General features: G+C 41.2%; 1 non-coding gene and 1 pseudogene across 1 annotated transcript; both read right to left on the reverse strand.

Moving 5' to 3' along the window:
- Positions 1–5,231: 5,231 nt before the first annotated feature.
- On the reverse strand, positions 5,232–25,762 carry LOC137750362 (signal-regulatory protein beta-1-like; annotated as a pseudogene).
- Positions 19,453–19,555, reverse strand: LOC137750826 (U6 spliceosomal RNA). The gene has a single exon (XR_011070608.1). It is a non-coding gene; the product is annotated as a U6 spliceosomal RNA (small nuclear RNA).

A 25,762-nucleotide genomic window follows, 5' to 3' on the forward strand; every position in this document is an offset into this window, starting at 1 on the left:
TTCCACTTGAACCCTATGGAGGGTCTAGTATGTCTAAAAACTGGTTACAGGAAAAGGAGCAACACAAAGGGAGTCTGATTAAGAGGGCTGAGTGAACTTCACCTGGATACAAGTGGAGAAAAGTCATGGTCTTTGTGCACCCCCTCCCTGAGTCCCTTTTGTCTTGGTCTGCAGTGTGAGGAGACTCTAGGTTCAGCCCCCCACACTCCTGTCCCTCATCCTACTTCACTCTGTAAAAGATGCCCTTGTTTGGACTGCTCCACAGCTGTATCCCACCCCTACCTTGCTAACAGAACCCCCCAATGCTGTCCAGTAATGAAGTTCAGGGGTACCTAGTCTCTTCCTTGTTTTGAGAGTATTCATACTGTTGGGATGCATTGGAGTTTAGAGTATATGGCTTCTGACATGTAGTACAAAATGTGTCTGTTGGTGTCACTGCTGAGCTCTGTACTCCAGTTTTCACTCATTCCTTCTCCTGAGTGTTGAATGTTTTATTTTGACCGAATTAGGCAGCAGATAAATGTAATGCATCTGTTTCAGGAGGCTGTCACTGTAGAAATAGAGGATAAAGACACCTTTGAGATTCAAAAGATGAATTCAGATGAAAGATGCAAAGGTTTGGAAAAACACAGGCTCCTGTAGAAGCAGCCCCTCCCTCCCACTTCTTCACACTCCAGTTACCTTATGAAACTAGACAACACTGTCTGACAACACTGTCTGACTTACAGGAGAGAGGAGGTGAACTGGAGGCAACCAGCTCTGGTGAGGATCTAGAAGGGGCCTGCAACCTGCTTCTCAAACCCTGGGTCCAGCTTGGAGGGACAGGGGAGTCAGGAGGACTTGTGTCTTCCTTCCTGGTGACATGGTTTGTGGAATTTTGCCTCCAGCCTGGCCAGACAACAGAGGAGCTGAACTGGGTGTGTGCTCTGCTGGGAGAAAGGACCCAAGACCACCTTGCAGAGTTTCCTTGTGCCCTGAGGAGTCAGATTTCCCAGCATGCAGAAGAGCACTGTGGGTAGAGCTAGAATCTAGTAGTTATAATGAAGCTGTTTGATCAGAAAGAAATTAATGCTGGGGCAGCCATGTGGATCTGAAGTCAAGGGAAGCACAGGTGATGGACATCTCAGGAAATGCCTGCATGGACCAATGTCACAAAGTCACTTTACTATCACTGGGGATAAAGAGGGTGGGGGGAACTTGATTTGATGGAGAAGATCCTGTATTGACCAAGTTTATGTCCATGGAAAGGGTGCTTAAAATAGAAATCATGTTAAATCGTGGAAAGATTTTAAAATGTAATACATTTTGCACATATTGGAATGGTGGCTTGAGATTTGCATTGTTTTATCTTGATCATATCACTTATTATTTCCAACATACAAGTTCCCAATCTGTGAAGTGGGCTTGGGGAGGAGAGGTTGGATAGGTGATATCAAGAGCTTTTCCAGCTCATACTGACCATGATGTTGAAGTCTCACATTATCTTAGCTCTTAACTTCCCCCTTGTGAGAGTTTTCCTTGTATGTCACTCTCTTTGTAGTCCTTCCTGAACCTCCAGTGAGACTGCTGAGTATCACCAAGATAACCCAGCATGACAAGGAAATAAGGGAGGTATTCCCAACCCTTGCAGAGATCATATGAAACTGCAAAAGAAAAGTATATCTATAATGATGCCAACATGAGATATGGAAACATTTTGTCTCGCTGCTTCCCCTTCCAATCCATGTCACATAAGTACCACTTTTATACCACAGTCTGGAGACTGCATTGTATCCAAGGGCTTTTGGGAAGCAAGAAGGAAGGAAAAGGTAAATGGTTATTTTAGCTCTGCTGCTTGTCTGCCCTGGCAACCAGCTTTATAGACCCAGTGACCCTAAAAATACCTCTCCAGCTCCGACCCCTCTCCTGAACTAGAGACGTATATGTCCGTCCGTGTACTCAACATCTGCACTGGGATGATGAACAAACATTATGTTTAGTGTGTTCAAAACTGAACCCATAATTCTCATCACCTACCTATTCTTCCAACTGTCTTCCTATCTTATCCATTGCTCAGACCATCCAGGAAGCCACCCCAACTCCTCCCTCTCCATTACCTTTCACATTCAGTCCCCAAATATGTCTTATCATTTCTGTCTCTAAATACACCTCACATTAGTCTATTTCTCTCCATCTCTGCTGGCACCGCCATAGCTCAAGCCACCGTCAGTGCCCCCTGGTTTGCTGTAGTAACCTCACATCTGAGCTTTCTGATTACTTGCATCCCTCTAATATACTTACTTCACAGGAGTCATAATGATTTCTAAAAATGTAAGTCAGATCTTCAAGCTACTCTGTGGATTAAAATTCTCTAACAACTTTCCATTCTGTTTTGAATAAAATCCATATTCCCTCCATGGTAGAAAGCCCTTTGTGATTTGGCTCCTGCCCATCTCTTCAGCTTTGTTCCATGTCCCATTCCCCTCACATTCCAGCCCCACTGGTCCCCTTCCTCTTCCTTGAACATTACAAATTCTTTCATACCTTAGGGCTTGGCACTGTGGGTTCTCTGTACTGAGAATGTATTTTCCCAGGCTCTTGCAAATTTCAGATATCAGTTTAAGTATTCTCTTCTCAGAAAGGCTTTCTCTACCATTCTTTCTAGGGAGTAGCCACTTGATTCCTGACCCTGTGGAAATCTCTATCATTGCAATCCCCATGATTCTGTGCACCACTTTTTTCTTCACAATACTCATCACATTCTTCTTCCTTCCTACCTTCTCCCTCCAATCTTCCATCTCTTGCCTTCCTTTCTTTCTTTTCTCTCTGTTTTCGTCACACTGTAAACTCCTGAAGAGTGGGGACCATCTGTACCCATGTTTTCTCTCTGACTAACACAGTGCCTGTTCCATAGCATAAGCTCAGTAATGTTTGTGGAATAAATGAAGGCATAACCTCCTTTGTGGTGAGCAATCGTTTTTGTGGAAGCTCTGGACTGGGCTTGCTTGGGACGTGAGCTATTTCTTTTAAGGTACAAGGAATCTTCATGTCCAAGCTGGGGCTCTCTGGCTTCTTCATTTTTCCTCTGGTTTTAAGGTATGGGACACTGGGACATTCACTGTCACCTTCTTGAGGTAGGATTTAGGAAATGAGGAACTATCTAAAGTTTTCAAGCAAATGTTTCAGAAAGACCATTCTGATGTCTGTAGTGTATGGATTGGAGACTTTAGAGCGGGCCTTGTGAGGAGCCTACTGATGTGATCTGGATAAGTGCTGATGAGTGTCTGGGCAACCACGAAGATGGATGGGAGGGAAAAGAATCCATGGGACTTGAGACAGCACATCTAGGACAAAAAATCCAGGTGGCAAAGTCCTACATGGGCCGACAATGTCTTTTCTCTATCCTGAGAAAGAGTGTCTCTTTCAATTTTGCTCCCTGGGCACTTTGCTTTGCTCATCCTCATCCTGGCCCTGATTCTGGAGAAGGGGGAGTGGGAAGGGGTCCAAGACATCATAAAGTCTCCCAGCCCTGGAGGCTGGGATGAGGATGCTGAAGCTGAAGCTGCTCTACTGTGAGTTGAAAAAGTTGAAGAGGAGAACAATGTGTGAGGGGCAGTGGAGGCTGGGCTCAGCTTCTCCATCTCTGTAACTCCACACGTTCAAGGCCACAGGAAAACAAATACCATAGATGCTTATTTCCTTTGAGCATATTTATCCTTTTACAGAGAGCCTTTCCCCAGAACTTGGACTACACTACTTCCCCCAGATCTTCACCAGGGTCATTTTGGGGCTCATGAGTAACCCTAGATCTACTCCAGAACAACCTTTCAGACCTGGCAAAGCGCATGCATTCCTCCCTTCTCCTCCCCACTCAGAGACATGTAGTGGGCTTTAGTGTGAACAGCAGGCATGAGAGATCAGGAGCAGTAGAATGAGGTTCGGTCAAGATCTCCCCGTCTGTCTCTAGAACTGTAGGCAGTGTGGCTCCTTAAAAGCACTGAGCAGAGCTGGGTTTGAATCTTGGTTTCTTGATTCCAACACTTGTTGATTAACAACGAGTATGTTCCTTCAGATCCCTCACCTGCAAAATGGTGAATGGCACCTATCTGTGGTATTGTCATGAGGATGAAGTAAGATACTGCATTTGAAGTGCCTGACCCGTGGTGGCATCCAAACTACGTTTTCCTCTGTATGTGGAATCTTAGAATGTCATAATAGGTAGGGAATGTGAGGCTCTGTAAATAATGTCCTTCCTGTTATTGTTTTCCTCAGATCTTGAGTACATACAATTGTGCTTATCATAATCCTTGCTTCATGACACTCACATCATTGATCCATGCTTGACCCTCACTTATTAATCTTCTTACCTATGTATCCATCCATCCATCCCTCCATCCATCCTTCCTTCCTCCGTCACTCCAATCCTCTCGTCCTTCCAATCATCCATCCATCTATGTACCAATCAACTTACATACCTATTTATTATTATTTTACTGTTATTTTGTTTCACTATTTTTTTGTTTATGATGATATATACATTCATGAAGCCAGCACCGAGCCTGGCATCTAGAAACCTGATATTAACTTAACCTACATATATGTACCCACCCTTCTCATTCCTCTACCTTTCCCCACCTCAGACAACTACTATTTAAAATCTTGGGTTCATGGTTCCATTGTTTAAAATATGGCTTTATCATATATCATGTTGTATAAAATATTTTGAGGCTTACATACTTGATTTTTTTTGCTAAGATTTATCCATAATATTGTGTGTAGCTGTTGTTGATTTATTTTTATTGTGGTATGCATTTAATTCTGTAATTTTCCTTAAATACTAGATCATCTTCTTGTATATGAGAATTTGGATTGTTCTCAGGTTTTGGTAATTTTAAACTATGTTACCATGTATATATGTACATATCTCCTGGTGTACATGCACAAGAAGTTTTTTTTGCGGGGGAGGGTACAAGCAATGTGTGGAAATGCTTAGTTACGGGGTACATGAATGTTCAGCTTAAAATTTCCAGACTGTTTTCCAAAGCAGCTGTGCCAATTTACATGGCCACCAGCAACGTAAGAAAGAGTCAGTTGCTCTTTATTTTTACTATTTGAATAGGGACAAAATGGCATCTCAGCATGGTCTTGCTTTGGATTTTTCTGATCACTAATGAGATTACATGTGTTTTGATAAGTCTATTGGCCATAAGTGTTTTCTTTAATCCCATTTTAATGAAGGGACTTTAAAGGTTTCATGCTACCTTTGGTGCCCACAATGAGCTTTCCTTGAGGAGCTGAAAGAGGCCTTCAGAAATGCAGGTATGATTCCTCCTGGATAGGAGCCTGGCCTGCCTCTGCTGAATTTCTTGTTCAGGGTCAGGTGTCCACAGAAGCTTCATTCCTGGGTAGAGCAGGAGAGGCCACCTCTCATGACTGACCTTCCCGGTCCAGGCTCTCAGCTCCTCTTGGGCTGCAGGAGACAGGGAGGGGCAGCCAGTGCTGGACAGGTCTCAGAAGGCTGATGAGGCAGGAGAAGCTGGGGCAGAGGCTACAGGCATCATGGGAAGTGGTCCTCCTGGATCAGTCCTCCTGAATAAGACAGGAGGGTACAAGGGTCCCATGTCACTGAGGAGGGCTTTGCAGTGTCTGTGACCTGCAGAGGAAGCAGGGAGCTGGATGAAGCCTTGGCCTTCTCAGACCTCTCCTCAGAGACCACCTCACCAGTGTTCTCTCCACACTAACTCCCTCTCTATCTCCCTCCTTAAATGCTCACCCCCCCCACCACCAAACCTGCCCAGGTCAGGGGACCCTGCATCCTTGTGCATCCTAAGACTGAAGCTGTGAGAGGCAGAGGGGAAGGTTGAGCGAATTGGGGTGTAGCTCTCAGGGACCCGCTGGACTCAACATCTTTCAAGGTAGAGGAGAAATGAGAACACTTGTGTCTTCTCCTCACAGGGCCCCCTGTTGGCCTGCAGTTCCACCCCTGGGAGCCCAAGCCTTATCTGGGGTGCCTCGTTTACCTGCAAGGGAGGGTCCTCCTGAGGACGTAGATGATGAAAAGTATAGTCAGGGAAAACAACTTCCAGCCAAGCAGGAAGAGGGTCCCAAAGAGAGAGCTGGATGCTCTGGCACCTGGTGACAGGAAGATACCAGGGTGAACCTGGCTTCCTGCTCCCATCACTCAACCACCAGGGAGGCTCAGTCCACCTCAGACTCGGGTACCAAGACTACACCTTGGTCTTGGAGGGAATCGCCTCACATCTCTGAGCCTCAGTTTTCTCATCTTTAAAACGGGAATCATAACATGTACTTTAGATCACTTTTGTATCAAATGAGCACCCAGCAAAGTACCTAATATGTGCTCAGTAATTATATTATCCGAATGGCTTTTGGGAGATTGGGTGAGAATTGGGGAAAGATATTGCATACTATCTTGGTTATTCACAAGAATATCTGGTAAAAGGGATGTGCTATCAGGATGCAGTTGTGTGATAAAGTGGTGCTTACTGCTGTGTGGTACTGAAGGCATCACAGCATGTAGAGGTGGCTATATTTGCTGTTCCATTTTAAAGATGATGAAACTGAGTTTCAGAAGGTGAAGTGACTTCCCAAGGTCACACATGACAAACATGGCAGAGCCAGCATTTGAACCTGGCCTGTCTCCAGGATCAAATCTTTAGCTGCTTGGTTATTTCACCCCTACTCACCCAAACTCTCCTGCTGTTCTGTAAGCTAGCTCAGCTGTCCGCTGATCTGGACCACTGTCTGGGCCTTACGCCACACTTGGCAGGTGAACAGCCTTTTGTCCTCCGAGGTGCTGACCAGGATATGACTGTCTTGGCTGAATGTGCCATCTGGGTTCTTGGTGGGGCTGAAGGCCTCACAGGTGCTGAAGAATCATTTTCTCCCCTGTCAGGTGATTTCTATGGCTTCAGGGTAAAGCCTTTGCACATGGCAGGTGAGAATGGCTGCCTGGAAACTTGGGACATGGTGCTCTGACATCTTCACTGTGGTAACAACTGAAACAACAGTCCTTCCTTTATGCAAATGATGCTCAAGGAGCACCCATGCCTTTCTAGGCATTTCTCTCACTTCTTGGGATGCAGCAGTGAGCAAAGGCAGACATGGTTCTTGCCTCATGGAGCTCCTGCTCTGGTGGGGAGGACAAGGGGGAAAAAACAGTCACTTGACCCGCATGTGGGTTATGAGAGGCTGTAGGGGCACCTGACCTGGTGTGGAAGTGGGAAGGTAGGAAAGGGTTTCTGGAAAAAGTGAACTTAGAGTAGAAATATGAAAGATGAACAGGAGTGAACTACATGTGGCTGATTGTATTTTCCACAAATGGCTACAGCAAGTCCACAATGCCATCCAGAACCTTATTACTCCTGATCAGTGGGGGAGTCTACTTCTGCTTCCCTGGAACCTGGGTGATACTTTGTGATGAGGAACAAAGTGTAGCAGAGGTGAAACTGTGTGAGGTCCAAGGCTGGGTTATAAAAGTTGATGTGGCTTCCACCTGGGAATCTTGGGACACTCACCTATGGAACACCGCCAGCAAGCTGTGAGGAAGCCCAAACTAGCCCATGTGGAAAGATGGTAAGAAGAGGCTCATGTAAGAACCGACGCCCCAAGCTCACCACAGCACCAATGGCCAGACATGTTAGTGTTGGAGCATTCATATGATTCAGGCCTCGGAATCATCCAGCTAAGGTCCCAGATATAATAGAGCAGAGACAAGTCATTCCTACTAGGCCCTGTCCGAATTTCCTGAACTACAGAACATGTGAGCATAATGATTTTGAGGATTTGGAGTAAGTTTAGAATATTGGAATAAGTTTGAGATAATTTGTTATGCAGCCCTGGTAACTGGAACATTAGGCAAAGGGGTTCGAGGAGGGCAAGAGGAAGGAGGGAGGGCACTGAGAGCGGCTGTGTGTGTGGGAAGTGCATCTCAGGCAGAGGGAAGGTCATGGGCAGGGACTCTGAGGTGAAGCCTACCATGTTCCAAGGACAGAAAGGTGACCAGTGTTAGTAGAGGGAATATGGACAAGATGAAGCCAAATTCATAACCACTTTGGAGACTGTCTACACTTACTGCTGCTACACTTACCCCTGGAAGCACATAATGACATCTTAAAAGATAAATACATAGGTAGTTTAATACAATTAATTTTGAGATCCTGAACCCTCAAATGACTCTTTCCTGAAATTGATCTGCCTGAAAATGTGCACTAAGACCTGTTCCTTCTCCTGCCTCCTGTTTCTCAATTCTCCTTCTCTGAGTTTACAAAGAAAAGCCTTTTTCCCACTCATCTTGAATCTAGCTGTACTGCATTGCCCTTGGTGTAAAGATTTTGAGACACAACATAAGAGTAGAGTTCAAAATATTGCTGCCAGAAAGCCTGCTGTAATCAAAACATCGTAAGCTCCCCCATCTACCTTACTGAGCGGCACTTCAGATTACATTTTAATTGTTATTTTAATAACTATTTATCAAAATTTGTCATATAATTAGGTTGTCTAATCAGTTGTGCAATTCAATCCAAACAATTAGAATCTTAGGTCATAAGAAAAAATCTTATTTTTATAAATTTAGTTTATACACATATTTTTGTTGTAGTTCTCTGTGTTCTCATAGTCCTCTGTGATACACATAATATTGTGCTCAATAAAATACTTTCAAATATAAAATATACTGCACTAGGATAAAGTGTTCCCAGGGAATTATAATAGAAATACAAATTTAGGAAGAACTTATTGTTTTTGTTGAAATGAGTAATGGTGGAAATCAAATTATGATGCTGTTATTTTTCCATCAAACATTTTCAAAGTGATGTAACATTTGTAATTTACCAGGAGTTATGTCCTGTGTGACTATTAAAGCATATGACTAACAATTTTACATGTTAACTTTAACATATGGTAGACTTCATAATTCTTCACAATGATATTCAGGATATATGAAGGGAAATTCTTGAAGACTGCTGTTGAACATCCCAGTAGGATTTTGTTTCTTTTTGTAAGAGCAGTGGTGAACCACTGAAGGATTTTAAACAAATGAAGGACATGATCAGGCTTCCTTTATAAAATGCCCTTGGGTGCTGTGGGGTTGGGAGAAGGACTGTCGAGGGTAATGGTGCATATGGAAGAGGGAGTTGTTGCATCCAGGTAAGAGATGATGTTGGTTCGAACTTGGGTATTAACCTGGGTACAGGCAGTAGAGAGAGATGTAATGGTTCAGAAGAGATTTAGGAAGGAAATTTGATAGAACATTGTGATGGCTTGGGTAAGAACATGTCTCTGACTTGGCTGACTGGGTTGATATGGGAAGGAGGAGGAGCCAAGTGTTTGGAGACTGTGTGGAGAGCAGCACATTGCCCATCTCTGACCATGACCGAACCACCTCTCTTTGGGAGTGGGGCACTGCCTTTCTCTAGTATCTCTGCCTGGGGAGTTCTCACAGGAAGGAGATCAGAGATGGCCATCTGAGAAGGTGTATTACTGGACTCAAATTCCAGCTCACTTACTTAAGAGCCATGTGACCTTGGATAAGTCACTTCACTTCTCTAGTCCTTTATTTCCTCATCTGCATGAAGTAGGGACATACAGCTTCTTTGGATGCTGAAGGTGGAGGCTGGATTCCATTTCCAGGCTAAAACTCTCTCACGGTATCTTTTGGTTACACAAAGGCAGACTTCTATTTTGGGATGGAGGCATTTGAGTGATAAAGAGCTAAACTCTTCTTTACAATAATCCCGCAAATCATCTCCAATGGAGAGGAGGAATTGCTGTGGAGATTATGATGCTATTAATGGGGATCTTTGCTTTTCTCTGGCTGGAGCTGGAGAGAAGGAGAGTTGGGTTCTGAACCCCTGGAAGGAATTCACCCATCTTCAGGCAGTAAGTGGGACTCTGCCATGCTGAGGGTGGGAATGGGTACTAAGGAGAGTGCAGACCTCTTGGGAAATCCCTTGTGAAGGCCAACGTGGATGGACTTCTGAAGTAGTGAGTGTGATTTCTGTTGCCTGTCCTTGCATCTTTCTTCAAGTCTGATTCAACACCTCAGTAATGGCTTTATCTTTATGAGGTCAGAGCAAGAAAGGCAGGGCTGTAGTCTTATGTACATTGACCCATCCCTTGATGCAAGGGTGGGTTTAATAGAGTGTTTCAAAGGCAGTGACTGGCAGCCAAATTGTGGCGGCATAGTGGGCTGTGTGATCTGCTCCTTGCCTTATCTCTCCAGCCATTTCCTTTTCCAACCACCCTTCTTCTCACTAAGCTCCAGCCACACAGGCCTCTTCTATCCTCCTTAAAAATGTCTTACTCTCCACCCCTGCTTCCTCATCACAGTGCCTTTGTACATTGTTTCCTCTACTCTTTGCTTGGCTGACTCCTTTTCATCTTTCATGTTTTGGGTCAAACATCATTTTTTCAAAAAGATATTTCCTTGTAAACTAGATTTCTCCTGTTTTCATCTATTTCAGTACTCTGTTCTTTTCTCTCATAACAAATGTAACAAGTCATGACGTATAGCTGTTTGCATCGTGATTGATGGGGTTCACATGACTCTGAACTCGGTGAGGAAGAACCAAGTCTATTCTGTTTGCCATGGAATCCCCAGCACCTAGAACAATGCACCATGCAGCAGATGCTCAATTAACAATTGTTGAATGAATGAATGAACTACCACCTCCCAAATACACTAGAGGGAAGGAATCTCTGAAAGAGAAGGACCTGATCATGGCATTAAAGGGAATAGGATGGTCATATAAGATAGGGAACCTCGTACTCACCTTACATGGGGTTTGGTGAAGAATGAATGGGAGGACTCAGGTGAGGTGCTCCAAACAGGGAGCAGGTGGAGGTCACCTAGGTTGGGCCATGGGGGTAAGTGGGTGGGCCCTTACCTTGAAGAAACTTGGAGATGTTCACATGCCCACTGAGGGGGCTTTGCAATTCACTGTGAGCCACTTGGCAGGTGACCTGGGAGTGGAGTTAGGACAAGGCAAGGGTCACCAGGGCAGTGCTGATGATGGTGTAGGAGGAAGCATTTCCAGGACGGACGATGAGGGTGGAAGCTCCACATCATTTTCAAACCATTTGACGTGTACATTTTTGGGAAAGAAGCCAGTTAATATGCAGGTGAGATTCACTACCTGGCCTGGGCTGACCCTGTTGGAGGGGCCAGAAATCTCTGGAAGAGAGGGCTTAGTTTTGATCAAGGCAAGATGGAGAGAGACGAGAGAGAAATGAACGTGGCAAGTTACTTTCTAGTACAATACCCACCCTTATGGGTCACCCACTAAGACATCACCCCAATCTCTCAAGTTCAGTTTTCTCCTCTTCTTTATTTTTATTATGACTCTTCTTATCATAAGAGCTTGCCAGTTGACCTCATTGATTTGCTTCTCCACCTTTGCACCCACGCTCAGAAACCAGACCTTGGTGATCGTGCTAAAATGCAGGTCCGAACATGTCATTCTCCCTCCCTTCCTTCCTCCTTTCCTCCCTTCTTAAAGTACTTTATATAAAAGTCATATAAGATGTGTAAGGCTTCCCTGGTGGTGCAGAAGTTAAGAATCCGCCTGCCAATGTAGGGGATATGGGTCCGCACCCTGATCCAGGAAGATCCCACATGCCACGAAGCAACTAAGCCCATGTGCCACAACTACTGAGCCTGTGCTCTAGAGCCCACGAGCCACAACTACTGAGCCTGCATGCCCCAACTACTGAAGCCTGCCTGCCTAGAGCCCTTGCTCTGCAACAAGAGAAGCCACTGCAATGAGAAGCCCATGCCCCACCATGAAGAGTAGCCCCAGCTCACTGCGACTAGAGGAAGCCTGTGCACAACAACGAAGACCCAGTGCAGCCAAAAATAAATACATAAAGTAAATAAATTTATTTTAAAAATATGTAATGAAAAGTATCAGACCCCTAGCTTCTTCTCCTTGCGAAAATTATAAACCAAACACTTCTAAGTATTTTAGCTGATTCTGTGGACATTTCTTTCTGTGTTTCTAAATAACCTGCTTATATTATCATTTCTCTCTCAATATTATATATTATGGATAGACCTACTACAATAGAAGGTGATGATTTAGTTCTCTTACATTTCCCTCCACCTGCCACTCACACTTCCCCTTCTCACATCCTCCTATCATGGTCACATCCAAATCTTTAATTTTTATCAGGATTCAGCGTTTATAATATTATGACCAAAAGAGTATTGATCACAACTGGGCCATGTCATATACCATTATTATATTTCCCTCTTGTACAGCGTTTTGTTTTCCTAGGAGTTTTTAATGGTTTCGCTCTTTTCATTTGCTCACTGTTCTCTGAACTTATGACAAATTCTGGGAGTGCACAAAGACTTATCAGAGGGTATAAAGGCTGGAAATTTTAAAAAAAGTTTTTATTATGGTAATTTGTAAGCACACATAAAAATAGAAAGTACTCATCATGGGACTTATGACAAATTCATCCCTAAACTTTCTACCAGATGGGTATAACTCCTCTCAGTATGTTTGAAAGCACTAAGTATTGTAGTGGGCTTCTGTTTGGGGTACATGTTTGTTTATGACAAATTCATCCCGAACTTTCTACCAGATGGGTATAACTCCTCTCAGTATGTTTGAAAGCACTAAGTATTGTAGTAGGCTGGAAATTTTAAAAAAAGTTTTTATTATGGTAATTTGTAAGCACACATAAAAATAGAAAGTACTCATCATGGGACTTTAACAATTATCAACAAATGGCCAATCTTGTTTTCATCTGTAGTTCTCCTACCATCCACTAGGTTATTTTAAAGGAAACAGCAGACACTATCATCTCACTCACAACTACCCCAGCATGTACATTTCACAGTTAATAATTCTTTTTTAAACACAATCAAAGCCAAGATCACACTTACAACTTAATAATGATTCTAGTATCACTTAATACTTTTCACCTTTTAAATTTTCCTGCTTGTCTCCTAAATATCATTTTACAATTGGTTTGTTTGAATCAGGATCCAAACAAGAGTCATATGTTGCTCATTTTGCATTTCTGTCCAAGTTCTGATATCAGTCATTCCCCAAAGCAGCCCTAGTTCTTTTAGTGGAAATACTATCTAGAGTACATAATCTGTGTACTAGCAGTGCTCATTACTACTGAGTTGTCATTGTTCCAGGTCTTTTTGGTGAATAGGGCTATTAAGTAAGTTTTTTAAAGGAGAAATACAATTAAATGTGTTAATACTTAATGTTGTAATTAATATCTAAGAATATCACTAATTCAAATCTATCACTAGCATACCGTTTTTACCAAATGGTATGATAATTGAATAGAGTTTATGATTTCCTTGTGGTTCTTTTTGTTATTAGGGTATGTGTCATTGGGGAGATATATATATGTATATTTATTATTATCATTATTATGTGTAGCATATGATCTCCAAGGCTCACCTAAATTCCTTGATCTTGACCTCTCCAGTGCACTCAGGACCACCACAAACCCCAGTATATGCATGTTTTCACCCAAAAGGTTTTTGGGTGGTTGCTTTTCTAGAAAGTTGCCTGTGCACATGGAATATTGGAAGTACTGGGCATCTGAGACCCTCTGGAAGCAGCTCTTAATCAATGACTATGAGAGAGTTAGTACATAAGTATTCCAAATTCCTTTCCTCTTCACAGGGATGAATCTGAGAATTATGTTCTGTATCATTTTCCATAGTTTCCCAACTGGAATAAATTCTAGTTGCCTATAGTGGTAGTGGGCTTAATGACCCACCCTTTACTGACTGTTTGACTTTATCACTGCCCTACTGGGGGTCTTTCACTCAAATCCTAGTCTCAAGATCTTTTTCTTGGTGGTTCCAAACTAAAACATGATGTCTTAAAGTCCCTTGAAATAATTCGTCTTTGTCTGGATAAGCCATCAATATATAGTTAGATTATTAGTTTCATCTTAGATTGAGTAATTTAGATATTTAGGTTTTTTCTTTGAAATTTTTGTTTAGTATTAATTATTTAAAATGTTCATGTGTTTGCAAAGTCAAAACCTCAATCAAGGTACAGCTAGAGAAGTCTAGCTTTCACCCCGTCCCTTCTACCCTGTTCCCTCACTCCCCTGTAGGTAAATATTAAAAATTTGATTTTGGTTTATTCCTTATATTTTAAAAAAATATATAAGCAAATATATACAGCTGACCTTTGAACAATGCAAAGGTTAGGGCACCAACATTCTGCACAGTTTAAACTTTACTTATAACTAACTTATAGTCTGCCTTCCAGCTGTGTGGTTCCTCCATGTCCAAATTTCCTCTGTATCCACAGTTCCTCATTTATGGATTCAAACAACCTCAGACCACGTAGCACTGTAGTACTTCGAAAAAAATTCGCATGTATGTGGACCCTGTAGTTCAAACCTGTGTTGTTCAAGGGTCAACTATATATGCTTGCATTCCCACTCTTCTTAACATAAAAGGTGGTGTGCTCCACACACTGTACTACATGTTGCTTTTCTTGTTTAATGTTATCCTATGGTCCCTCTGAAGCAGTGTGCTGAGTTCTTCTCATGCCCTTTTACAGTGCATAGAATCCCATTATTTGACTGACCATAATTTATTTAGCTGCTCATCTTTTGTTCTTACCAACAGTGTTGTAATGAAGAGCCTAAGCATAAGTCACTGTGCACTTATGTTAGTATATCTTTGGATACGTTTCTAGATGTAGGATTGCTGGGTCACAGGGTAAAGTGTAATTTTGTAATATGTTTATGTAATATGTGAATTTACTAGATATTGCAAAATTCTCCTCCTTATAAGTTATATGATTTTGCATTTCAACCAGCAAAATATGGAAATATCAGTTTCCTCACAGCTCCCCTACAGACTGTGGTGTCAAACTTTTGGACTTCTGACCAAGTGGGTAGGTGAGAAATTGTGTCCCAGTGCAGGTTTTTATTTTATTTTATTTTTTTTTAATGTGATGATCCATTTATTTATTTATTTATGGCTGTGTTGGGTCTTCGTTTCTGTGCGAGGGCTTTCTCCAGTTACGGCAAGTGGGGGCCACTCTTCATCGCGGTGCGTTGGCCTCTCACTATCGCGGCCTCTCTTGTTGCGGAGCACAAGCTCCAGACGCGCAGGCTCAGTAGTTGTGGTGCACGGGCTTAGATGGTCCGCGGCATGTGGGATCTTCCCAGACCAGGGCTCGAACCCGTGTCCCCTGCATCGGCAGGCAGACTCTCAACCACTGCGCCACCAGGGGAGCCCCCCAGTGCAGTTTTAATTTGCATTCCTTTTTATATAAGAGCAGTTGAACATAATTTTATATGTTTAAGAGACATCCATATTTAATTTTCTATAAATTATCTTTTTATATTTCTTGCCCATAATTCTGGAAGTTGCTTGCCTTTTTCTCCTAACATTTTAGAATTTCTATATGCATATTAGGAGTGATTCTTTGTCAATATTATAAGTTGCAAAATATTGTACACACACATGTCCATATACAAGTTTCTTTTTATACAATGTGATCAAATTATCATGTTTTTCTCTCTTTAATTCTGCAGTTTGAATTTTTGTTGGGAAGATTTTCCCCACTTCTAGGTTATAAAAGAATTCACACATGTTTTCTTCTAGTACTTGCACAGTTTGATCTTTTTTTCATTTAAATTGCTGATCCATGTGGAATTTACTTGGGTGTATTGTGGGACGAACTGTATACATCTGAATTTTTTATTCTGTTCCATGTGTTTGCCTACTAATGCTCCAAGTTATCCAGCACCATTGTTGAAAAGGCTCTTTCTTCACCAAACTGCCTTCAGATATATATTTTTAAGGAAATCAATTGGTGATATGCATGAGTTTGTTTGTGGAATCTCTATTCTCTTCCACGGATCTACTTGTCTATCTTGATGACAATACTATAGTGTATGATTGTTCTAGCTTTATAGTAATTCTATGCTCATGAGGGATATTGCTCTATAGATTTCTTTATCTGGTTTTAGTATCAGAATAATGCTGACCTTAAAGATTAATTAGGAAGCATTACTTCCTCCTCAATTGTTAGTATTTCTTCCTTAAATGTTTGTAGAATTCCTCAGTGAAGTCATCTGGGTCTAGACTTCTGTTGGTAGGAGGCTTTTAAAACTACAAATTCAATTTTTAAAATAAATATAGGGATAATCAGGGTGTTTATTTATTCTTGAGTGAGATTGGTAGTATGTGTCTTTTCAAAGAATTTGTTCATTTCATCAAAGTTGTTGAGTTTACTGGTATAAATTTTTTAATATATCTGTGGAGTCTGTAAGATGTCACCTCTCTCAATCTTCATATTGGTAATTTGTGTCCTCTCTCTTTTTTTCTAATTGTCTGTGTGGTTGGGAGTTTATCAATTTTACTGATATTCTCAAAGAAGCAGGTTTTGGTTTTATTGATTTTATCTGTTGTTCTCCATTTTCTATTTCTGATTTCTGCTCTGTTCTGTATTATTTCTTTTCTTCTGCTTACTTTGGGTTTCACTTATTCACTTCTTCTAGTGTTTAAAGTCACTTTTTCACTTCTATCCTAATACAGGCATTTTAGTGCTATAGCATTTCCCCTAAGTACCATCATGGATGCACCCTGCAAATTACGTATGTTGTGCTTTCATGTTCATTTAATTTAAAATACTTTCTAATATTCCTTTTGATTTCTTCTTTGAGGACATTTTATTCAGAATTGTGTCATTTAGTGTCCAAATGTTTGGAAAATTTCCAGACATTTTTGTTCTTATTAATTTAATTCCCTTGTGGTTAGAGAACGTATTTTGTACGATATGACTTATGTTAAATACACTGAGTCTCAATTCATTATCCAGAATATGATGTATCTAAGTAAATCTTCCTTTGCACTAAAAAAGAATATGTGGAGGAGACCTTCAAGATGGCAGGGGAGTAAGGCTTGGAGATCATCTTCCTCCCCACAAATACATCAGAAATACATCTACATGTGGAACAACTCCAACAGAACACCTACTGAATCCTGGCAGAAGACCTCAGATTTCCCAAAAGGCAAGAAACTGCCCAAGTACCTGGGTAGGGCCAAAGAAAAAAGAAAAAAACCAAGACAAAAGAATAGGGACAGGACCTACACCTCTGGGAGGGAGCTGTGAAGGAGGAAAAGTTTCCACACACTAGGAAGCCCCTTCACTGGCAGAGATGGGGAGTGGTGGGAGGCAGCTTCAGAACCATGGAGGAGAGCGCAGCAACAGGGGTGCAGAGGGCAAAGCAGAGAGATTCCCGCACAGAGGATCGGTGCTGACCAACACTCACCAGCCCGAGATGTTTGTCTGCTCACCTGCCAGGGCGGGTGAGGCATGGGAGCTGAGGCTTGGGCTTCGGAGGTCAGATCCCAGGGAGAGCACTGGGGTTGGCTGCGTGAGCACAGCCTGAAGGGGGCTAGTGCACCATAGCTAGCCGGGAGGGAGTCCAGGAAAAAGTCTGGAACCTTTTTGCAGCAGCCTCAGGCGCGCCGTCTGTTCTCCCGGGGAAGTTGTCCCTGGATCACGGGACCATGGCAGTGGCGGACTGCACAGACTCCTGGGAGGGGAGGTGTGGATAGTGACCTGTGCTTACACGCAGGCTTCTTGGTGGCTGCAGCAGCAGCCTTAGAGTTTCATGCCCGTCTCTGGTGTCCGCGCTGAGAGCCGCGGTTCGCGCCCATCTCTGGAGCTCGTTTAGGCGGTGCTCTGAATCCCCTCTCCTCATGCAGCCTGAAACAATGGTGTCTTGGCTCTCTTTTTTTTTTAAGTTTTTATTTATTTATTTTTTTTTAACCAACCTTAGCCACTGGGGCTAAACACTTACTGTGTTTGGGGTGTCCTTTTTGCAGGCTGCAGGTTCGTAATTCCCGTTGTTTTTGTTGTCTGTCCCCAGTGACTAAGGTTGGTTCAGTGGGTTGTGTAGGCTTCCTGGTGGAGGGGACTAGTGCCTGTGTTCTGGTGGATGAGGCTGGATCTTGTCTTTCTGGTGGGCAGGACTGCATCCGGTGGTGTGTTTTGGGGTGTCTGTGACCGTATTATGATTTTAGGCAGCCTCTCTGCTAGTGGATGGGGTTGTGTTCCTGTCTTGCTACTTGTTTGGCATAGGGTGTCCAGCACTGGAGCTTGCTGGTTGTTGAGTGGAGCTGGGTCTTAGCGTTGAGATGGAGATCTCTGGCAGAGCTTTCGCCGTTTGATATTACGTGGAGCTGGGAGGTCTCTGGTGGACCAATGTCCTGAATTAGGCTCTCCCACCTCAGAGGCACAGGCCTGACACCCAGCCGGAGCACCAAGACCCTGTCAGCCATACGGCTATTGGAAAGTTTGAGGTCTTCTGCCATCGTTCAGTAGGTGTTCTGTAGGAGTTGTTCCACATGTAGATGTATTTCTGATGTATTTGTGGGGAGGAAGGTGATCTCCACGTCTTACTCCTCCGCCAACTTGAAGGTCTCCCAACCATTGACTTTTAACATTATTATTTATCTGACTAGGTTTAAATATACCATCCTGCTGTATGTCTCATCTCTCCTTTTTTCCTTTTTCATTTTCTGCCTTTTTGGATATGATTGATTTTTTCTCTTTTGTTTATAGCTTTTACTGTTTGTAGTGTTATTTTATACACTTTTAAAATATATTTTATACATTTTTGTTTTTTATACATTTTTTTGAGTGATGTGTATGATTAACTCATCATTGGCTACCTTCAAGTGATAAGATACCACTTCACATACAATATAAAAACCTTCCTATAGTATATTTCTATTTATTTTCTCTTGGTTTTTGTGCTGTCTTTGTCATACATTTTGCTTTTGCATTATAGCCTTAAATATATTGTTATTGTGTTTTCTTTGAATGGTGGATTATGTTTTAACAAATTTAAATAATAAAATATTTTTTACATTTCTCACATTGTTACCGTTTCTCATGTTCTAAAATCTTTTGTGTAGATCCGGATTTCCATCCAGTTTAATTTTACTTGTGCTTGAAGACCTTTTAAAAAATATTTCTTTGTCTGTTTTAGTGGGAAGCAGCAGCATAGCACAGAGAGATCAGCTCGGTGCTTTGTGATGACCTAGAGGTGTAGGATAGGGAGGGTGGGAGGGAGGCTCAAGAGGGAGTGGATTTGGGGATATTTGTATGCATATGGCTGATTCACTTTGTTGTACAACAGAAACAAACACAGCATTGTGAAGCAATTATACTCCAATAAAGATCTATAAAAAAAATCAATCTCTATTCTACAAAAGTAAAACAAAATATCTCTTGTAGTGCAAGTCTTTTGGTGATAAATTCTAAAAGTCTTTATTTTAACCTCAATTTTAAATGTGGTAATATGAACATAGAATGAAGTGTATCATCTCAATAATTTTTAAGTATACAGTTTAATGGCATTAAGTACTTTCAAATTGTTGTGGAACCATAGCCACCATCCATTTCCAGGACTCCTTTCGTCTAATAAAACTGAAAAAAAATAGAGTGCTTCACAAATTTGCATGTCATCCTTCCATGGGAACCATGCTGATCTTCTCTGTATAGTTCCATTTTTAGTATATATGCTGCTGAATCAAGGAATTTATTTTTGAAAGATATTTTTGCTGGACAAAAAATTCTGGGTTGACTTTCTAATGATTCTTTCCTTTAAAAAATACTTTAAAGATGTTTCTCCACTATCTTCTGGCTTCTATCCTTTCTAAGAGAAATCCATTCTCACATTTATTTTTTTTCCTTTGTATCTAATGTTTCCTTTCCCTCTGGCTACTTTTAACATCTTTTCTTTATTATAAATTTTATGCAATTTGCTTATGATGCACCTTGGTTTAGTTTTCTTCATATTTTTTGTGCTTGGGGTCACTGAGCTTTTTGGAAACATAGGTTCATAATTTTCATCATATCTGGAATATATGTGACCATTATTTCTTTAAATATTCTTCCTGTCCCTTTCTTCTTTTGGAGTCTTGTATATATAGATATTAGATATTATAGTTTTCATCTCTAAAAGTGAAATATTGTTCTGTAAAAATATTTTCCATGCCTCTGCTTCACATAATCAATCTTTTCTGTAGCTACTTTATTGCATGCCAGACATTGAGAATTTTACTTTTTTGGGTGTTGAATATTTCACATTATAATAAATATACTTCAGCTTATTTGGGGACATGAGAAAGTGTCTGATCTTTTCATGTATTATATTTAAGATTTCTGATGCAAGGCTACAGCATTATTAAGTCTAGGGTTGAATCTTTTTCCTCTATTCTGGAAGAAATTTTATGTGTACTCTACCAGATACCCATGAATTTTGAGTTTTTTCACTCATGTTGGTGGTGACAGGCACTTGGCTGTTATGTCAGCTCCAGGGATTTTTTCCCCAGAGGCCATGTAATACACTCATGTACATATAGGTTCTCGTGTACACACACTTTTCATTACTCTGCTGAATGCACAAGATCCTTGGAGTTCTCTCTGTTTGTATCTCTCTCATCTTTGGTGCTCTACTCTGAAAACTTTAGGCCCATTGCCCTCCTTGGACTTCTAGCTCCTTCTTATCAAATCTGGGAGACATCCAAGCTCCATCTGGTTTCTCTTTTCCTGAATGGTGGGCTGGAAACGTTCTCAGAGAGTAAGATGGAAGCAATTTTGGTTCTAACCTAATTTGTTTCTATTTGTCAAGGATCACTGTCCTTTGTTGCCTGATGTCCAGTGTCTTGTCAACAACAATTTCATGTAGTTTTCCAGGTTTTAGTGGGAGAGTAAATCAAGTCCTTGTTAATATTTTGGTAGATTTTGCCCTAGAATTTAATTTAGTTTAAATTTGTTATTGTATCTATGTTCATCTTTTCTATGATCCCAACTGCTTTTTTGTATATATGAAGATTATTGATTTCTGTTTGTTGTTTTTGTAACTTTCTAATGTACTGAATTATGTTACTGTTTGCAATAGCTTAATGTTTTCCAGATACCATATTATCTACAAAGAGATGTAGTTTTCCCATTTCTTTTATAATTCTTACGCTTTTTGTTGCTTTCTTCTTTCTAAATCATTGTCTAATACTTCAACATGATGGTAAATAGTATTAAAAATTGTGGGCATGAATTTGAAGACTATTTAAATATTATAGCAATTCTATCTTCTTGAGATGCCCCTCTTAAAGCCATCAGTCCTCCTATTCTAGAATGACACAGTGGGCATTCCTATTCCTCTTGCACAACTGTTATTTTGGGAATTCCAATTCCTTATTCCTAGTTCCATTCTTACCTTTTCTTTAACTCCCATTTTGGTGAAGCAAAAATGGTGCATGAAATATAGTTCTTGTTGATCTTGAAAACTTGACAGATGGGCTGGGTATAGAAGTTTAAGTTGGACGTCATTTCTTCCAAGAATTTTGAAGGCACTACTCCTCGGCCTCCATTTTCTAATGTTGCCTTTAGACAGCTTGTGCTGATTTCATACAAATGTTCAAATAAACTGACTTTTAATTTTCAATTCTTGAACATCATATGACCCCTTTTCCCCCAAAGACTGCTTACCGTTCTCTTTGTTTCCACGGCCCTAAGGTGCTATGTTTTTAAAGATTAAAAAATTCTGTTGATGTCTGTTTCTATGGTTAAGTTATGGAGTAACTATGGGGTAAGTTATCACGTTCATTTCTTACAGGAAAAACATTATAACTATTAATTCATCAATTCAAACAGGGCTGAAATAATTGCTTTGCTTCTCAGGCTTCCCATTAATGGATGCTGTTTACAGTCTTGCAGGCTTTGTGTTCAGCCATGAATCTATCAGCCAGGACCACACCCAAGAATATATAGATTTACAGAAATCAAGGTCAATTTAAATGCGGTTTTTATAATTTTCTGCCTCAATAATTCTATCATTCTTTGTTTCTGTGAATCTATGGTTCTAAGCTGTTAAGATTACATTTTCATGTCTAATTGGTTTAATATGTGAATACTGACAATGTATACAAATATAATAATTGTTATGTTATAGGCACTCTTCTAAGTATTTTACATTTATAAACTCATTTAATTTGTAATCTTCACAACAAATCAACAACATGAGCACCTTTATTATCCCTGTCTTACAGAAAAGGAAACTGAGACACAGAGAACTTAAGAAACTCAAAAGTTACACATCTTGCAGTGGCAGAGTTAGAAGTTGAACCAGGTCATTTGGACTAGGAGTTTGTACGTTTACCTACTCTGCTTTCAGCCTATGTTGTAGGCCTTTGGAAGCTGGCAGATTCTAAAGGATTAGGAGTCTATTGAAATATGACTCTGTGGGTTATATTTCACTCTGCACTTTCACTGTGATTTCTCACTATCCCCATCTTCTATCCTCAATCTTGACATAAGAGCTAACAATGGGAGACCTTGGGCTGGGGCCTGGGGATTGTGACTGTCTTAGAAAAGAGGGCTGGATTTTCAGGGGTATGGACTTACCACACACAAACACCCAAGTACCTTGTCCAGACTTAAACTCCACATCATCAGGGCTTCCTCTCTGGAATTTCACACAGTAGTACATACCAGCGTCTGCTGGGGTGATGTTATTGATGTGGATGGAAAAGTCCCTGTTGTTTCTCCATGTAGTATCTGAAATATTTGTTACTTGGGGGAAGTGGCCTTCTTTGTGGTTGTAGGTTAACTCCTGGCCTGGCCCTTTTCCTCTGAACCACTTCACAGGACCCACGGAGAACAGAGAGGTCATGATGCAGCGCAGAGTGGCTGAATCTCTCAGTGTGACCAACACTAACTTCTCTGGCTGAATCACCTGCAGCTCCTCCTCACCTCCTACTCCTGGAAGGAAACACAAGTCAGCTCCAAGTCCCCTGCCATTGTTCAGCTGGGGCTGAACTGGTGTTCAGTTTCCTGGGTTCAGATTGAAGTTGAAATCCCACTAGTTCTTTCTTTCCACCATATATTAACTTTGGGGATGGACAGATTGCTGGAATGGGTGCTGAGAGGGTCACAGAGACAAGACAAGGCAGACAAGCAGCCCTTGCAAAAGCCACAGGCAGAGAAGTAATGGGAAAACAAGCAAATCTATGAGTAGCTGTTTAACAACCCTAGTAAATGATGAAATTTACATTTAATCCAAAGTCAAATGCTGGAGTCCATGGCAGAATAGCTGCAAAAGTTAAAAAAAAAATGAATGCAGGTCTCAGCATATTCAGTATTTCAGACTGCATAAATATGGAATAGTTGTTACCAAGATACGTGTGTCAATGAAACAGAAGAGAGAGCCTAGAATTGAACCCAAGGAAGTATGTGGAATTACTACACCATAAAGGTGACATTTTGTATCTGTGGTAGAAAGCTATCTGGAAGAAAAAAAATCCTTAAAAAGTGGCTGCATTCAGGGAGTGAGTGGGAATGGAAACATTTATTGTTTTCTTGTACATTTCTTCCTTGGTTGGATTATTTGACAACAAGCCTGTAATGTAATAAAAATAAAATGAAATGAAACATTCCTCCCTCTGTAAGGAAAAACAGACACAATTTTTACATTATTAGCATAGCCAAAAAATGAGGGATGTTCTCAAATCGCAGTGTTGCTGAAGGAGTGGCTGAGCAGGCACTCCCATGTTCACACAACCTTAATAGAAGGCCATGTGGCATCATAGTCCTGACTCTGTGATATGTATACATTGATGAATCCATTGTTTAACAAGCAGAGGGGAAAGACTTAAACCTCTTCTGGTCACAAATATTCAAAATGTCCCCATATCCACTGCTGCTCCTGTGTCATATTTGTTGAGATAATGTATTACTAACTTAGAGACACCCATATTTTATCAGGAAATTCTATATTTCAAAAGCCTTCGAAGTGCACTCATAACCTTTGACCTAGCAATTCCTCTTCTAGGGACTTATTCGAATGAAACAATCAGCCAAGGGTGAATACATTTTGTAAAGGAATGCCATTAATAGTATATTTACAATACAGAAAAGTTTAATGTGAGACACTTGTCCAAGAACAGGGAGTTAGTTAAGTAAGTGAAGGTACACCCATACAATGGAAATCCTATAGCTGTTAGAAACAGTGATGTATAATAAAGCATATATTGGGGATGTATTGATGATGATGTAGACACATAGATCAACGTGGAAAAGATATCTACTTATTATTAGTGAATGAACAAATAAAAATTCCACATTTAGTACTATCCCATTTTTGTTAAAAATTCAATTTAGACGGGAGAAGCAGAGTGAAGAGATTAAAGCAAAGGCTTGTGAATCCATTTGATGTGGGTTTAATGCCTCCTCTATCATTTGCTTGATGTTTGATCTTGAGAAAATTACTTATACTATGAGTTTCTATTTCCTTATCTAAGAAACATATACATTAAGAAAATAAAGCATCTTTTGTGCTTTTGTTGTGAGTCTGAAACTAAAAAAAAAATTGAGATATGTTCGGACTGCGCCTGAGGGTCCTCCTTCTGCTGTCCTGGAGTCCAAAGGGAGAACCCTGGCCTGGACACCAGGCTGATGTGGGCTCAAGGTCCAGATCCAGCCCTGACAAGCCTGGAGAGTGTGAGAAAGCCACTTCCTTCCTCTGTTTCGGTTTCCTCTTCCTATGACGCATGATGGATCAGTTCTCCTTTTCATGTCTGCTGTGAGTTTTAAATGAAGACACAGGCTTGTCAAGGACACAGACTGAGTGCTATGATGGCCAAAATCACTGGGACCTTTTTTATGTCTTCATATCTGCATTCAATAAACCCCGGAGGTTATAACAACCAGAGCATCCATAGAAGCTTTTGTGTGCCACACATCACTCTAAACACTTAAATATATTATATTAACTAAGTTATTTAATTTTCACCACAACCATATTAGTAAGGCTTTATTGTTTATCCCCATTTCACACATAAGAGAAGAATAGAGAAGTTTAGTAACTTGTGAAAAATCAGTCTATAAGTGATGAAATGGATTTGAATCCTGGCAGATTGGTTTCAAGAAATATTTATGCCTTTAACTACCTTACTACATGACCTCTGAACTGAGATGGGAAGAGGAAGGGTGCCTCACCTGTCTGCCTGGGTCTGGGTCAGCTCTGGGGAGAAGGGAGTGGACAGGAAGGAGAAACTACAATGTCAAGAATATAATGGTAGGATGCTGAGATTCTGGGAGGCTTAATAGTCTAAAAAGCACCATTTACCAATTTTTAAAATTGTTCTACATTGTGTGTGTAATATGTGGGATCTATCTATCTGTCGTCTGTCTATCTATCTATATTTATCTATGTCCCTCTTAGTTAAGGCAGCCTTGACTTCTAGGTTCTATGGTCTTCAGCAGGATGGAAGAGTCAGATGCCACACATTCACCTCCTCTCTCAGGATGGTACCTATTTCTGCAGGTAAACCCACAGAGGGTGATGGATCCTTCACCAGGTGCCAGGGATGTGGGGGTTGAGGAACGGCCAGGAATGCCTGTCACTGAGAAATGCCAGGGTGGGCTAAATGCTGTCTGGACATGAAATGGAGAGGAAAGGACTTCTGTAAGTAATAATTCCGGGGGAATTCATTTAGGATATTCTTGTTGTAAAAGAGAACATTTAGAGAAATATCTTAAAGAGGAAGAGACAGCAAAGAAAGAGGCCCTGGAACAGAGATCCATCCACTGCCAGTGGGGAAATGGTACCACTGCCACACTCAGGTGATCATCCCTGTACAGTGGTACCTGAGGCCGTGGCACTCACCTATAAGTCCCAGTAGCAGAGCCAGCAGCAAGGATGGCAGAGGCAGGAGGGACCAGGAAGCAGGGGTGGGCAT

The sequence above is a fragment of the Eschrichtius robustus genome, chromosome 16 (genome assembly GCF_028021215.1).
Source record: "Eschrichtius robustus isolate mEscRob2 chromosome 16, mEscRob2.pri, whole genome shotgun sequence".
NCBI lineage: Eukaryota > Metazoa > Chordata > Mammalia > Artiodactyla > Eschrichtiidae > Eschrichtius > Eschrichtius robustus.